Here is a 17,767-nt window from a genome sequence, read left to right as displayed (position 1 = left end):
CTGACACTGCCTAGCTTCTCCAGCCCTCTTCCCCACACAGCTGTGGGCTCCATGATCCCAGCACATAGATTCAGCAGTCTTTGATTTAGATCTAGGGACTTAAATAGCTCCAGTTGCAGGGAGCACCATGCAGCATTTGTAGCAGCCACTGCCTCCCCACCTTTGCCCGCGTTTCCAACTAGGTATCTACCCAGCATTCGTGAGCTTTCAAAGACTTGTGGGTCTACTTTTGTCTCATTATTAACTATTCTAAAACGAACCTGTTCTCTGATCCCTGCTCTAGTTAGAAACAATTTTCCCTGCTGCTAAATTTTTCTGAATACAGTGTCAGAGCATAAATCATCATTTGCCCAGGTCCTTCTCACTCATTAGCAGTGCTGCTCCAAATGAGACTCCACAGCCTAGGAGCTTCCCCCAGACTACCCTGCTGTCTTCACATATAGACCAAAGCTTACCTGGCAGACTGAACTTTCTCAGAGCATTACAAGATGGGGTCCCCTCAAGTCTAATGAATGAAGTGGTTCCCAATATCTCCTTGGATTTAGCAAGGTATGGGCACTTAGGTTTAAGGTGACCTGGAATCCAGTTCTCAGCAGTGAGTGTGAGTGGATATTGTTCCTTACGTTTATGAGAGTTAAACCGAGAAGGCTCTGAATTTCACCCTGTACAAAAATACCATTATAAGTGTCCTGTATCCAAAAATCTAGGGTTAGATATAATATGCAATATTGTTTTTACTCCTATACCCAATCCCGGGGCAAACATTTCAAATCTCTGCAGAAACTTGAATCTTACACAGTGTGTTTCTAATCTCTTCTCGTTGTGTGTTCTCACAAACCTGACTCATTCCTCTTAATTCCCCTGTGCTGGCCTTAGTGGTCAAGGTTTGAGAACTCCATGGTAAATGTATTTTGATACATGGACGCTTTCTTAACTTTTGCCACATTTCCTCTGAGTTCTCTTCCTTATATCCACTCCACTGTCTCTCTTTGTCTGAGCTAACCAAACAGGCTTTTCTGGAGAGCTCAGACATACATTATTTTCTTCCCAGCCAGCGTCTATCTTGAAAGCCAGATATAAAGTTGAAAAGAAAAACCTTATACTGTTGGGCAGAGCTATGCTGCCACGGTGACTGGATCTCAAACTGAAACATGAATCTGTCCTTCATACCATGACAAATAAAAGTCAGACACTTTGCCATTTATGTTCTCTGTCCAACATTTTAAGATGCATGACTTAAGCTCCCAAGACTGATGTCCCTCATTTGCATAATAAGAATATTGGCTACTTGACCAAGGTCACCACATCTTTGCAGTCCATGATGCAATCAATCACTCAACATGTATGGCGGGTGCTGTCTTCTTGCCTAAAAGATACAGAAAATGAAAATGATCATGGTCATGCTTTTGCCCAGGATAGACTTCTATCTTCCCAGACATGTATATGGGGTTGTTTTTAGTGGTAAAAAATTCATTAAAGCCAATATGTAGAAGATATAAATCATAACTTTATCAGGGGTGAGGTTCCTTTTCTAGCCTGTGACTAGCTCAAGACTGAAGCTGTCGTACATTGTGTGTGTACATGTGTGCGTATGTATGTGTGTAATATATATATGTATATATTTGTGTATATATGTATATATATATATATATAGAGAGAGAGAGAGGGAGAGAGAGAGAGAGAGAGAGAGAGAGAGAGAGAATGCTAATGGGTTTTAATATAAATTCTAGATGTCAGGAGAAAATTCAGAAATAAAAAGCCCAAAGAAACGGCACCCCGTGTATTTTTATGCCACTTGATAAATAAGTGGGTAATGTAGAAATGTTTGATTGGCCAAAGGTCAGGATGTAGCTCAGTAATAATGAACAGAAGGAAGCTAGCAAGTCCTCTGTGTTGAAACTGTGAATGCTCCCCATGTCTTCAGTAATAAGAATATACGACAGACAGACTCTTAAGGAAAGAAGAAAGGGAGACCACCAGAGAGTTCTTCTAGCTTCTATCCTTTCCTCGGAAGCTATGACACCATACTTTAACATGCCCAAGCCTCATAAACTTTAGAATAGAGTTAACAAGGCCACACATGGAGATGCTGCCTTTAATTACAACACTGGACAGGGGAGAAGCAGGTGGACCTCTGTAAGCCTGAGGTCATACTGGTCTAAGTAGAACATTCCACTTTTTGTACAAAAACACAATAATTTAAAAACAACCCCCCCAAAAAAGCTCCAGGCCAGCTAGAGATACATAGTTAAACCCTGCCTAAAATAATATAAAATAATGAGTAACTATCACCACGATCTTCTAAGAGGATCCTGTAACCTTTTATATGTTATTACTTTCATATGCTATATTCATTCTTACTGTTTTATTTTCAGAATGTGTATAGCCTCAGACTTTAAAAATTAAACCTACTAAATGAAATGTAATCCTTAGCTTCTGCTTGTCCTTCTCATACTGGATGGCATCGGTAAAGGGCCTTCCGTAGGAGCCCAAGAGTTCTGTAGACTGCAAAGATACTAAGAAAACCATGCCACCCTCTTTGTCTTGCTCTCTGCCCATTGTCCAGTGCAGTGTTACCTGCTGGCAATGACCTGACATTGGAGAGCATGGTGGCTCTACAGGCAGGCGGCTGGAGGATTAATGGATTCCATCACACATTTCACTCACTCTTGGATGCAGCGTGCTTATAGTGGTATTTTGGTACAGGGTGAAGTTCATAGCATTCTTGGTTCAATTCCCATTGATTGAGCCATCAAAAGTAAGGAGCGATATCCACCCATTCTTATTATCTTCTAGTCCTCATATTTTCTCAGCTCTAAACTGAATGAATACCAACGTCCCCCTCATTGGAAAGTCACCGTGAGAACTTTAAACACAGGCAGTGTGTACAAAGTACTCAGTCTGCTGCCTGACATGTAGTAGGAGCTTAATAAAAGAATTATTTAATGTGTCATATTAATTACATAGCTCTGGAGGAATGGAGACAGATGTGATAATTAAATGCTTGACTCTATCCTAATTATACTCATGCTTTTATAAAAAGCCTATTGTATATATTGTTCTTATATTAGTAAGTTGTTTTTGAAGAGTAGAACCCCTGGAATGTCTTAGGTGCCTAAGTCCTTTTAAAAGCCTACACTTTTCAGAAGTTAACTACATATACATGTAAACACACACACACACACACACACACACAGGGGTGGGGAGGATAATGATCATTTCCTCATTTAGTTTTCCAAAAATTATCTATATTTCTTGTCCCTGCATAATAGTAAGCAATAGCCATGTGGTGCAGTCCCATGGACAGTGAAACATGTCTATAGTCATCTGTTTCCAGCACACAGCTATATTCAGAGGCTGTGCTTAAAGAACGAAGAATAGGTAAGTTCCATTGGAGATTCTGAATGGAGATTACAGTATACAGTTCCCCCGGACAGTTAGCCTTCTAATGATAGCAATACCCTACCAACGCTGGAAAACAGACATTAGGACGAAAGTGTTCAATTTGCAATCACAGGAGAATGAAAATAAGGCCAATATTGAATCTGTTGTCACAGCTAGTAGGAACACGGAGAAGACGCTCCAAGAGTTTATTTCTTTTCTCCCTACAGTGGGGCTTATTATAATAATAATTTTCACTTAGATGGTTAGTCTACATTAAAAAGCAGTGATTGGAATGGCTTCTATGCCATGTGGTGCATTACATATAAGAAAGGCCCCTGAATTCAAAAGCCTTGGGATTTTTATGAAATAACAAGCACGTCTAAGATTTATATTTCTCAAATGTAGATTAGGAAATCTCTTATCTCAGTAAATTTGAGTTTCGATTAATTCAGATTACCGTCTAACTGAAATTATGCTCTCTATGTTGAGTTATATTTTTATGCCTACATGTAGCAATTCAAATTCATGTATTAGTGTGCGGTACTAGGGATAGCATTGTCTGATCTTACTTTCTTAGTTATAGCAGTATTCTCTATCAGCCCCAGAAACTCTGAGATATGCATTTATCCTGTTGTTTTGAAAGCCCGTAATAATTCTGGAGACCGTCTTCCATTCCTGAGCACAGTGGAGCACACCCTGGTGGGGAAGCAGTGCTCAATGGGATCTCCCTTGAACAAGTCCTGAACAAGAAACCTGGACTTTCTCATCTTTAAGATCTCAAGGACATCTTAAAACTAAACCAGTCCTTTAGAAAGCCTCTGGCTTGCTGTAGTTTAAAAGACTCTCAAGCACAAAATACATTGTCTATCCCTCATCTGTGAGTGGTCCTTACCCATTCACTTCGAAAGTAAATACATTTGTTTGACAGAGTCAAACTTTTGGCAGATGAATCATTTTATTTTATTTATTTATTTATTTATTTATTTATTTATTTATTTACTATCTATTTTTATTACTGTAGAAATTACTTGCTAGAAAAGTATTCTGCCTTTGGGATAAATCACCAGCCACAACTCATTTCATGTTTAATGCTAAATTATTGATACTGGAGAAGAACAGTGAAAGGAATGAATAGACAGATACCAATTATATGATATCAATATGTTTAGATGGAGAATGAGGATTATGTAAATGGTGTTTTTAACCTTATATACTGAACATCTGCATTACCTTGGGACACCTGGATACTTGACAACCAGCAGCCTCAACATGATTAACTGATCATTTCAGGTTTTTAATATAAGTTATTTGGCACCAAGGCAAAACAAATTTAATGATTATTAATTAGCCTTCAGGTACAAGGAGAGTTAGAAAATTTTCAGCTGTGAAATATTTGAAAAAAAAAAAACCCAGACACTACACTTAGACTGTGCAGCCAAAATCCAGATGTAAGATAAATCAGCACTAATTCTGGAAGAAACATATGCAAATAGATCTTTTTTTCTATCTGTAAGATAGAAACTCAAACACACTCAGAAATGGGGAATGAATACGTAAGGTTTGTAGGCAAATATCAAATGTGAAAAAATGATGGAGACAATTCTTTGACATTGTTGTAAACTGACAGCAATCGTACCTGGTACTACTTATCCATTATCTTTAAGTCAGAATCCAAATTAATAAGTACCACTCGGTTGTCACATTATTACGGAAACCACGGTACAACCAAAAGGATGGTATTAGATTGATATAGTTGGTCACTTCCTCTCTCATTCCTTTGCCAACAAATTTTAAGAAGACAGGTAGAACAGTGAATTTAGGATCATGAACACAAGTTTGGAAAAGGTCCCCAGTCCTTTTATACCCCTATGACAAAAGCTGACCCAAAGGAAAATGGTTGTGTCGAAATGAGAATTTAGACCAGGCCAAAAGCTCTTGGCAGAATATAGAGCAATACATGTGGACAGTGTTGACGATGGGGCTTATGGGAATGGAAGTGGAAAAGTGCAACCTTGGCGTGAATTCTAGACATTTCTGTTGACTGTTATGCTATCACCTAGGTGATACAGCCCTGAGCAGGTCTATTAATGGGTTTCAGGAGTGGTTTAACAGGTGAGAGACGATTTGTCCGAAATGCGTGCTGCACCACTGCAGGGCTTGGGGTCATCTAGTGAACAAAAATGAAGGACGGAGAAGCTTCCATGACTTCCAACACAGCATGATTACCTATGTCACACTCTTCTGCCTTAGGTTCCTGTAATGACATACTAAATCCCTCAAACTATGAGCCAGAATAAACTTTCCCTTATCAAGTTACTTTCAATGTGGATTTCTTCACAATGATTGAAAAAAAACTAGCAGAGTTCGATGTTGAAAAGATTAAAAAGTTGGAGATTGAAAGCTATGGCTATAACTCTGAAAGCATATCATGTCCCTGGACTAGTTTTTCATGAGCTCCCTTGTTGGTATCTTCCAGAGTAAGCCACACTTCTGTGGATGTTTACGGTGTATATGTAAAATAAACAAAGGGAAGAAAATGAATTACTACATCCTTACCTCCACAGCAGACTATAGGCACTATTATATGTCAGAAGCCATGTGTTACACAAGTTAGGACTGGTCCCTCTTCTCCTGCCTTTTAAAGTTTATCCTCCTTTCCCTCTGTCTCCCAGCTACTTCTCTCATTTCTTTCTGTAATTGGTTTAAAATTAGCGTAAAAAGTTGGGCTTCTGTCGTTTGTCTAGCAGCAAGCAAGGGGAAAGGCATTACGCATGTAGAATACAACAGTTGGCCCTTTTGTACATAGTAGCTCATAAAGGAATTCAACAGTCTTCAAACAACCCTGTCCTTCTGGTCCCTCATTCTGCACAAAGCAATATAAACTCATCTCCCACAGAGCAGTCCTCAAGAAGCAGTTGCAGTCAGCATTACATACTACTGACCCTGCAACTGTAAGTCAGACAATTTATATATATATGCATCTACCATATGAGAAACCCCATATCTAAACATATTAACCTTTGTGGGATAATTTAAACTTTTATTTCAAAACAATAAAGTATATGCACACATACAAAGAGGTGACAAGACAAAGGAAGCAAAGCAAGCAGAATTAGAGACTATAGTGGGATTGCAGGAAGAGAAGAGTTTGAATGCATATCTGGGAACCTCTTTGCTACTGAATCTGAGCCAAACAGCTGCTGAGGCTTCAAGCCCTGCTTGGATCTTAAAGAAAAGGACAGCTACAGGAATCCTAGCATCGCGAGCCAAGGAGGAGGCAAGGAGCAATTGAGGAGAATCTCCAGGGTGGCCACCAGAGGAAATGAGGGATTCTAACAATAGCTTGCCTGCAGGGACAGATGATCAAAGCCTGCCCAACAGAGTGGTCCTTGCCAGGTGGGACGACTGTTGCCTCCAGTATTGGTCACCTTCCAGGTGACAGCCTTTTTAATCGAGAAACTTTAAAAATAAAAGGGGAGGCTGGTACCTTCAAATCGGGTATTTTTAAGTCCTTACCGAAAAAGAAAAAGTACCTTAAGAAAATTAGTAACACAACAAGCCAAAACTACAAAAAATTTTCCAAAGGGAAAATGAGTGAATTAGATGGCCAAGGCTTATCTGGAAGAGTCAGGATGCCCATGAGACTGTATCAAAATGTGTCACACCGTGGTGGCTGTCTCTGAAATAGAACTTAACTAAAGGAAACTGACCAAAATCAACAGAGGAACGACAGCCTGCCCATGGAGATATAGGAAAGGAAGCCAACGTTCTCCATGGAAGTATAGGTTACCTCTGCAGAGAGAGGTCAGACCTGCAATGCCTGACCAAGCTACGTGTGTTCCTGAGCCATGGCACAGCAGGTATCTGCTAAAAAGAATCTGCTCATGGAGAGACCTCCAGCACGTGTCCATAGGGATTTACCTACCGAGATCCTCCACCCGGCTCCATTTCTAACAATAAAGCACAGCAACTGGGCTTATTCTTCAGCACGGAACATGGATAAACTATGTACACACACTGAGATAACGACTGAAATTGAGACAAATTAGCCACATTTACATACAAATGAATTTCAGGGGCCACCATCATCCTCTCAAGTAATTTGACAAAAAAAATTGTAAGACTTAAGTCATTTAGGTTTGTAAAAATGTAATGTGAGATGTGCCTTCCCTTGTACGTATGAGGGTTTGAGAGTTGTGATGTAACGTATGATGGAGAGGCAGAGTAAAGAAGTCCTTGGGTCTGAGGCCAACCTGGAGCAAGCAAGCCGAGTTGAATTTGCTCCACAAAACTCACATGTCAGACTGTGTGGCAATGCTGTTATCCGCTTGTAATCTCGGCTCTGTGGCACTTTAGCCAGGTGGGTTGCTGGGTTTGCTAGCCAGGCAAGCTAGTCTGCTTTGTGAGTTGGAGGTTAGTGAAGGACTTTGTCTAAAGCAAGAAGTCTCTAAAACCAGGGGTTGTGCTGAAGAACAACCCTGGGTGCTGCCCTCTGGCCTTCACATGCAAACATATACATGTGCACACACACACACACACACACACACACACACACACACATACACACACACATACACACAAACACACACTTCTATGTGAAATGCCATAGTTAGAAAATATATACATCGCACATACAGATGTTTATAATTGCAGAGTGTAACATAGCTGGATAAAGATAATTGTGGTCAGACTTAATGACCCACATTTGATCACCAGGACTTATATGGTAGAAGGAAATACCTACTCTAATCAGCTAACCTCTGTAGGGGTGTGGGATACATGTGCCTAAGTGCGCGCATGCACACAACACACACACACACACACACACACACACACACACACACACACACACCTACACACCTACAGGTTGTCCTTTGACTTCCCTGTGAGCACTGTAGAATGCAAAATGAACAACAGTAAAATAGAAAGCAAAGGTACTTACAGGATCTCAAATTGTGTTATGCATGTACCTACACTCTGAAAAAATATGCGAAATGAGTCAATGTAAATAATCCTAGGTACCTATAATTATATACAATATTGGGCAACGTTCTCATATATATTTGAGGAAATTGGTTACATTCGGGACAGAAGTTTAAGCTGAGGAACATCTAATTATTAGAGAGTGTGTGCTGTCACCAGCATGTCAGCATGCACCAGTGTGTCAGCATGCACGTGTTTATTATTACACAAGGACATAATTTTACTGCAATTTTCCTATTAAGTGAAATCAAAATTATAGTAATGGATTTCACAAATGGCCACCATAGCAAGACAAAAATCACAGACTGTAGAAGAATAAGGGGCAGTAAAGGTATCTGATATGACACAGGTGTAGAAATTGCATCTGGTGGTTTGCTTTGAGAACAAGTGTTGGACAATCCAGATGCTACCATTTATCAGACTGGATTTTTAGAGAGCAAAAAATCTTTACCTCTTAAAGATTCACTTTTTTTTTCAGCTTAATAGGGGAGGGCACAATTTAATATGCTAAATGGTAGAGCAAAGGTAGAATGCATTGTTACAGGCACATTAAGATAGCAGAGAAATAAAAGTTTGGACTGTACCTGAAATCAGTGTAGAAGAGGATACATGCCATTCTCTTTTCCAGATGTTGTAGTTTCCAAGCTGCAACATAGTTATCATAAAGATATTGAGAAGGTAAAATGGAATGCTGTAACCTAATAGTGAGCTTCAGGTACTTCCTGTGAGATCCTTACCAACCTCTCAATAGCCATATATGCACCTCTAGCATGCTGTGTAAGCAGACCTGGGATCTACAACTGTGTTGCTATGCTGAAATTGACAAACTAATGGAGGTTCTGAGGTCCAGATTAAACACAGCCTCCGACCACCAAACCTTTCACTTGTATTCACTCTGGGTTTACACAAACTGGAGCAGCTAAGAAATGAGAATCATAGCTTTAAACATTGTCTATAGAAGACTAGTAGACATCTGTGTTCAAGGGACAGCATTTACACATTGTGTGTATGTGTGTATGTGTGTATGTGTTCACACTGAGATAGCATATCTTATTTATAAATTAAAATTCAAATACTGTCTTAAATAACACAATAGTTTAACTTAGAATGTATGATTTTAAGCTCTTTTCCCATGCACTTTACAGAACTTAGTAAAAATAACTGAGTGTTGCCTTGGAGTTAATATGATTAGTGTAATTAATAACCCAAAAATGTATCATGCTCAAAAATCCTACACTGTTCTCTTCTAAATTTTAAATTGCCCAAAAAAGCTGTTATATAGTTAGTAGAAAATTCAGTTGTTGATGTCCCATGGCCAAATCTTTCTTCGCTATTCACCATAGAGCCTGCTCAAGTGGTATTTCTCCCAGTTATGTCTCATGGTGTTAGAATAACTTGGATTGAGGCATCTAGTCCTAATTACAGAACTGCCAGGAACTGGAAATGCAGGCCTCATGTGTGAGAATAAGGCCATTTCTCCAGGCTGTCCCATACATGGAAGCATGGGACAGCACCACAGTCATCTTCCTCACATCTGTTTTACTCCCATGACCAAAAGTCAAATATGCACATTTGTACCTAAGACGGAGATAATTGAGAACTTTCTCCATATCCTAGAGACATCTTAGGGAGATCAATGGAACAACTCAAAGAAAGTCTTGGGGGGAATTATCGACAAGATAAACTCTAAGGTTAATTAAGAAGAAAATTGTAGGCTATAAAATATGCTCACTAGGGTTGAAGACTCCGCCACATGAACAACGTGACGTTAAAACCAGGTAGATTGTCTTGCATGATGGTGAGTAGTAAATAAAATAGCGCATAAAATACTTTCCCATGTGACTAACATTAAAAAACTAAATCAAAGTGCTATGCAACTCACTCATTTTCTTTTAGATCCCAAAGAAATCCAGGGTGAGTCTCATTCAGTACCTGTGGCTCCTCCCAGAACTTCTCACCTTTCCCCTACTCACACCTCTCTAGCCCAGGGCCTTCGCTTCCTGCTCCAGATTCCTATGTTACTCATGTATTGAGCTATGGGCTCTCTTGATTCCCATACACTCTTTTGGTTCTCTTGGCACCTTTGTTTCCTCTCCTCTTCTCTTCCTTCCTCGTTCTCCCTCCCACTCCCACCCGCTTTCCTCTCCTGACCCTGTTGAGTCTGCTGGTATGGTCAGTCTTGACTCTTCCAGATGTCTATGGCTATGTTCTCCCTCATAACTGCAATAAAAACCTTCTCTCATCCACACCTAGGAATAGTCTTGTCCCCATTTTCATGCACCATCATCCACCACTGATAAACTAGCCAAGTCTGTAATCGTCTTCATCGTCTTCATCATCATCAACACCACCACCACCACCATCATCATCATCACCACCACCACCACCAGCACCATCATCATCATCATCATCATCATCATCATCATCATCCAGTTGCTGGATACCATGTGTGTGCGGTCATTTTTAATCTATTTCAGTTTTGCTCTCTTACTGAGCTATTCCATATCAAGTACTGGAAATAAAATACAGCCTAGAATAGAGGGTAATGAGTAATGAGTTAGCAGATTTCAGAATGCCGTGATGAGAACTAGCTGTTTTCATCAGATAAGCATGAATATTGAACAAATGGTATTTGCATAGAGCACTTCCTCATGCACAGCCGTTTCTTGTCTGACTTTCTGAATATTGTACTGATTACATCTTTCCTGGGAGCACAGATTTGTGAAATGGTCACTAAGCAAGATGTCGTCTCTGTCTTATAGAGAAGGTCTCGAGAACCTTGTTCTTTAGGAAGAAGTTGTGTTGGCCCACCCTGACTTAGCACATTTTAGCCCCTAAAGGGGAAAATATACCACTAGGGTTGTCAAATAGCATTGGTGCAATGTGTCTTCATCTGCTTGCCTAACAAGCTCTCAGTGACCAGTGAGTTTTCTCCCAAGGCTGGGCACACTGTGTACAGCAAACCCAGGCTGACAGATTCACATGTGGCAGGATGTTCTTGGTAGGCCTCCAGGCATATGAGACTCAGTTATAAAGCCTCTTCCTTCTACATCAAATTAATCATATGTTATTCCCCATCACCATGGCAATATTTTTTTGACTCCTTATTCTGACAAGCTTGAAAAGGCCTATGATGGGCTTGAAGTATAACCTAGAGCTGCAGTGCTCTGAAACAAAACGAGAAACAACAACACATTGGCACTTACCTTCACAACTGGGTTCATACGTGATTCAACCCTCTGCTAGCTTTATGTTTGTAAATTATGCCTTTGTCTTGGATGAAATTGTGGGTACTATGCTTGCAGAGCAGTTCATCTATCTCCCAGATTTGTAACACTCTTGCTAGTTCTGCCCCCTTTTTTATTGCAAATGGAGCTTCAGTGCCTGGGTTATGGGAGAGATATCAAAACAACAGAAGGAGTGTTATCGCAAACCCTTTATGGAAATCGTTAACTTGTGGTAATTAATCTGAATAGGACATTTGTTTTAATTCCATCTAAACGAATAGAATGCCATTTCCTTTTTCTGACTACATAATTTAATGCCCATTTCGACTCATACATTATATGGATAAAGTTGTGAACCACAACTGTGTGACTGGGTTATCTCTTCCGTTACATAAGCATATATTTTGCAATGTGTGTGCACCTGGCTCCTGGGTTTCAAAGATGGCTGGGACATTGTCCCTTACACTCAGAAAGATTTTAGCCATGCTAAGAAACAATAAAGAAAACAGAGGGGCATACAAATAGCAGCAGAGAATAATAGGGTTAGAGAAAAGCTTCCTGGGGAAAGAAATGTGTGAGCTCTAAGTAAAGGAGTGAAACATGAGAACCAGTGAATGAAGTCAGAGTCAGGTCTCTGCTTAACCAAAAGGATCCAATTGAAGAGAAGTGAACGGAGGCATGAGAACAGATTGCATCGGGTTCATATTTGTTTTGACTCATTGATTCTTCCCTCTCCTTTATGAAAACCCCTTAACGTGTGTGACCCAATTGTCCTGTTCAGCTTAAGGAAGTGGCTTTCAGAGCTCCCCCAACAGGAACACATCATTGAGTGAAATGTCACAGCAAGAGCATACTAAGGCATACTGCCTTCATTTCTAATCTATAATGTTATATATTAACTGTACCTTTTCCTTGGAATTACTGTACTTACTGGGTCAGATCGTCTTTTAAACATTGAGCAAGATGAAGGCTTCGTTTCATGGTGTTCTGACCTAGTGAGAGTGGAGTAACCCGGGGAGGGGCGTGGGGGCGGACAGCAAGAATAAATGATACTGACAGAATAGCTGGAGGAGAGAAAGGCACAGATTGCATGGGGACTCACAGCCATGGTAAGAACTCAGAAATGTAGGCCAAACAGCAGCATGATCTAACTGAAACTTTAAAAGAATCTCTTATTCTAAACACATAGAAAGAGCATAGGGAAAGGGAGGGAGGGAGATTAGCTCACTAAGACACTTGTGACTTAGGACCAGATGGGTGTGTACACGTAAGGGGTTGTTCTGGTATGTGCATATAAGGGCTTGGAGAGAAATGAACAGGATCTGGATTTGTTTTTAAGATTTCCCAGGCAGAATACTAGACAAGAATGAGTCATCAGTATTTGGCCAAAGTAAAGAAACTGTGACTGCGAAAATACTTGATGAGAGAAAAAAAAAAAAAAAACCCAACTCCCCATAGAAGTACAGTTTTCACTTTAGACATGTAAGTAATAAAGAGATGGGTGAATGCAATATGATATTGCAAAAGGACAAGGGCTTGGTTTGCTTAGGTAGATCAGTGAGAAACAAGGAAAAACAAGAGAGAAAGACATTAGATATTATGGCGAACTGGAATTCCAACCTAGGAAGTGAGAGACAGGAAGGCTTCTAAAATACATCATCTCTGTAACTGAGCCAGAATTCCATGGGATGGCCAAAAAGAAATAAAATGAAGTCTAAATGACTGGATTTTAGATCGCTAACATGAATACCTGGCATGCATTTTGTTGTTGATGGACAGCAGTTAAAATTAAAGCCAGTTGATGTAAGATACATATATTAGCATTCATCATATGACGTAATACAGACCTATCCAATTCTGCTTTGCTCTCCTTAGAATCACAGAAGCTCTTTGCATTTTATTCATTTTCCTTCTGTGAGAGGGTATCTATCTTGGTGCCAGTTATATGATCCATACCCACTGAGGAAGTAAACTGAGAAAAGAAAATAGTTCATGCCAAAAACAGGGACTTAGTGGAAAGGGCAGGTTCCTCTGTCTGGCGCAGCCACTAATGCACACAGAGGATCCACCTTAGCTGAGAAACCCCGGACATCCATTCAGCATGACGAGGAGCCTCATGCTACTGCTCACAGCCCAAACTACATTGTAGTGTCTGGCTACTCCCTCCATTTCCACCACCCTATGTTGACAGTGACCCATAGGGTTTCAGTGTCCCCCTTTCTTTTAATTTGCAAACCACCAAGTCACACTGAATCCCCGGCCTCTCCAGGGAAACTACAAATCGATCGTCGCTTCCTCCCCTCCCCAGGTTCAGGGTCATGTATGTGTGCACTAATTCACTCAAAACTCTGAGGAAAATGCACCAGTATCGAAGCGCTTCTATGGCACTGATTGCTCCCTGGGTGATTATCCCAATAGCGACTGTGGGAAAGCCCCACGGTGAAAGTGATCACTGCAGTTTGCCTTGTGTGGGCTATAACCATGGTCCGGGGTGAACAGTCTAAAACCATCTCTATTTTCTCTGCTGCTCGTCTTTTCAATACAAGTTTATTTACCATACCTCCTGCTTGCTCTTTGTGGGTGATGTGTCTTGAAAAATGGAATAAATTCTGTCTCTCCACTTGAAAGCTCCATTTCTTTGTACTACAGTAAAACTGTCCCATTAAGAAAGTTCTTCAAAAGACTTAAGAATAAAAGTTACTTTAAGGTGGTCGAAACCTGTTCGGGTTTTGACAGCAATAAATGAAATTAAAAGACTTAGAGACCTTTATTTCTCCTCCAGTCCCACTGACTGCAGATCATTCCAGAACATACGCTTGCACATTGGTTTTTGTGAGGTTGCCAGAGTTACTATCAAGTATTAGGTTTTATGAAAAAGAAAATAGAACCTGCCTGATGCCAAGCAAGTGGCCAGCTGGAAAAGGACATTCTGCTCACAAGCAATGTCCACCTTCTTAAGAGAGAGGCTACATGAACAGACTGTGCTAAGGATGTCCCATTCTTTAATACCTATAGTTCAGAGAAGCAAGCCCTCAAGACTTCCCAGGGAAGTAAATAAATATTCTACCAACAAGCCACAGTCAGTATGTTCTTTAAAGGTGCTGATAGGTTTGCCAATGAGAGGTGGCATTTCAGGAGTTGGAAGCCAAATGTTGCAGAGGATGGAGGAGGGGGGCTACTAAGATTTCACACATTTGGGGAAAAGAAATGAACCATGATGGAAGAAAGAGCCCTGATGGGGCAGGAACAATGTGATGGCTGGGAAGTTAGACACTGAGAGCAGGGGTGAAGATGAATTAACTTGGGTACCAAATTAAAATGAAAGTCTATCTTATTCATGAGAATGGACTGAGACAGACTCGGGCAGATGAGGAGGCTAGGAGGGATTAGGATCTCTTTAGAAATCAGAATCTTTATCAACTAATGGCAGAATATGGGAGTGGGGACAAGAGAAAAAAAATGAAGTAACTTGTCCTTCCTAAGTGTCTTTTACCAAATCAAGAATGAATGAGAGGCTGGCTCCCGCTCTCACAGCCATTGCAGTACATTGAGCTCCATAGAGACAGTGCCGGGGCAAGCGAGAGCCGGACGGGCACTGGGCGACTCTGTGTCTCGCGGAGGAAAATCAACTAAAGATGGGCAAAGGCGATCCTAAGAAGCCAAGAGGCAAAATGTCCTCATATGCATTCTTTGTGCAAACCTGCCGGGAGGAGCACAAGAAGAAGCACCCGGATCCTTCTGTCAACTTCTCAGAGTTCTCCAAGAAGTGCTCAGAGACCATGTCTGCTAAAGAAAAGGGGAAATTTGAAGATATGGCAAAGGCTGACAAGGCTCGTTATGAAAGAGAAATGAAAACCTACATCCCCCCCCCCAAAGGGGAGAACAAAAAGAAGTTCAAGGACCCCAACGCCCCCAAGAGGCCTGCTTCGGCCTTCTTCTTGTTCTGTTCTGAGTACCGCCCAAAAATCAAAGGCGAGCATCCTGGCTTATCCATTGGTGATGTTGTGAAGAAACTAGGAGAGATGTGGAACAACACTGCCGCGGATGACAAGCAGCCCTATGAAAAGAAGGCCGCCAAGCTGAAGGAGAAGTATGAGAAGGATATTGCTGCCTACAGAGCTAAAGGAAAACCTGATGCAGCGAAAAGGGCGGTGGTCAAGGCTGAGAAGAGCAAGAAAAAGAAGGAAGAGGAAGACGACGAGGAGGATGAAGAGGATGAGGAAGAGGAGGAAGACGAAGATGAAGATGATGATGATGAATAAGTTGGTTCTAGCGCAGTTTTTTTCTTGTCTATAAAGCATTTAACCCCCCTGTACACAACTCACTCCTTTTAAAGAAAAAAATTGAAATGTAAGGTTGTGTAAGATTTGTTTTTAAAAAAAAAAAAAAGAATGAATGAGAGGCTGGCTGAGGTTGGAGTGGGTCAGTTAAGAAACCCGTTCTTTGAACTTGGGACCCAGAGGATTTTAGAAAGCAGTTTTTGGGATTCATGGAGAAAAATATCTCACTTTTATCATGACTACCCACAGGAACTGTTATCACTATGAAATATTGAATAGTATTTGGAAGTCCCTCTGGAAAACTAACATGTTTATAAGCTGTTAAGATCTTGTCAGATTATACTACATCTAGTCAAGAAGAAAAGCATTCCTTTGATCTCTCAAAAGCACAACCTCTTTGTATTCTCCTCTATGGAATATAAATTTATATTTAATGATAGAAAAGGGTAACTTTTAAGGATCTTAGAGATAGAAAAGCAGAAATTCAGAGCTACATTATCCTGGAGTTACCCTGATTAGAGATTTTATTTCACCTCCTTCGGGATGACTTAGCCGTGTCCTGCAATCTCTTACCTGACACACACAGTTATCTAAAACCCTAGAGACATCCCATGGTTTTTGAAAGCTTGGACTAGGGAATATAGCTAAGTGGTAGAAGGATTACCCAGCATGTTGAGGCTCTAAGTTCAAACTCCAGTACTGTGTTAAAACGAATAAACAAACAGTTTTATCTTCCAAAAATCCTTCCCATTCTGTTTTTACTTACCTTCCCTGGACTTTTGCTTCTTCTTCTTCTTCTTGGCTGTCATGTATTGAGCTCTTTTGCTGTACTAAATTCCTGTCTCATATTTTTTTTTCATTCTCACTCCTAGTGGTTATGCAGATGAGATGTTTGTAACATCCGGTTTTAAAAACAAATCTCTCTGTGTGAAAATTTCCACAGGACCCCTAGAGTCACACACGTGCAAAGAATAAAAATCAGCATCTAAAATGCAGTATTTCTGACACAAAACCCCTACTTCATTCATTGAATTGTCAACTCTAAATAAGATCGATAAAACAAGGCCACTAGAAACTCTTTAGTTCCCTTGGTAACCCACTGGTTCTAGAACTCAGCACTTAATAAGGAATTTGTTGTGTTCCATTAATAAGAAAAGACAGTTCTGATGTAGTGACAATAAGAATAAATATAAATAGGAATAAATATAAAATACCGAGCTACTGGGCCCCCTAAATATGCTTGGGTCTTGATGTGCTCGTGCTATAATGTTATGATATAGTAGACCATTCCAAATACTGTGATTCCAGATTGGGAGACATTTCAGTTACATTGTTTCAACGATCCTCAAAAAATAAACTATTTTCATCTTGAAAATGAAGGAAGTAAAGATTATATAACTTTGGGGGGGAATCAAAGATAATAGCATACTTTCTACATGTACGACATATTTCAAACCTTGTATGGATGCATCTGTGCTAAATATACCAATGCAAATGCCTCTCTAAAAGTAAGTCAATGACTTTATAGCATGGGCAGTTGAATACCAAGTGAAAACACTTGGTAATCTAGGGTGGTCACTGGGCTAGGATGTCCATCCTTGAAGATCTGAGGTGTGAGCAGTGGGCTGCAGTGTTCTTTATCCTTGAGTTACTGGCCCAGATGCAATCTTAAAGAAGCTTCACTCTTAATGGTGAGGTAGGATAGAGCAACATACTGAAGAGGCGCATGAAGAGCACTCAGAGAGGAGCTGAGTGTTATGAGCTAATAAACAGCTCCTAACCCAGATCTGTGAAAAAGAACATGATTGCACGCATGACCTCCCCATATCTTGCCCATATCCGGTGCATAAGCAGAATAAGGCTGCTTATTTAGTCACAAGAATACTGGCTAAC

The 17,767-nt window shown here is 40.4% G+C and overlaps 1 protein-coding gene, 1 long non-coding RNA gene and 1 pseudogene across 6 annotated transcripts in view; 2 read left to right on the top strand and 1 right to left on the bottom strand.

Annotated features, from left to right (window-relative positions):
• Syt1 (synaptotagmin 1) overlaps positions 1-17,767 on the top strand; it is a 547,682-nt gene that overhangs the window by 220,455 nt on the left and 309,460 nt on the right.
• LOC148004667 (uncharacterized) lies at positions 721-16,951 on the bottom strand. Its single transcript, XR_015625310.1, has 4 exons — positions 16,641-16,951; positions 11,574-11,751; positions 8,952-9,012; positions 721-1,366 (listed from the first exon to the last, which is right to left on the bottom strand). It is a non-coding gene; the product is annotated as an uncharacterized LOC148004667 (long non-coding RNA).
• Positions 15,109-15,963, top strand: LOC148004668 (high mobility group protein B1 pseudogene; annotated as a pseudogene). The gene has a single exon (XR_015625309.1). The product of XR_015625309.1 is annotated as a high mobility group protein B1 pseudogene (transcript).

This window comes from Rattus norvegicus, chromosome 7 (assembly GCF_021556685.1).
Source record: "Rattus norvegicus strain SHRSP/BbbUtx chromosome 7, alternate assembly SHRSP_T2T, whole genome shotgun sequence".
Classification (NCBI taxonomy): Eukaryota; Metazoa; Chordata; class Mammalia; order Rodentia; family Muridae; genus Rattus; species Rattus norvegicus.
The sequence above is the reverse complement of the archived record's forward strand: the minus strand, read 5'-3'. Positions and strand labels throughout refer to the sequence as shown.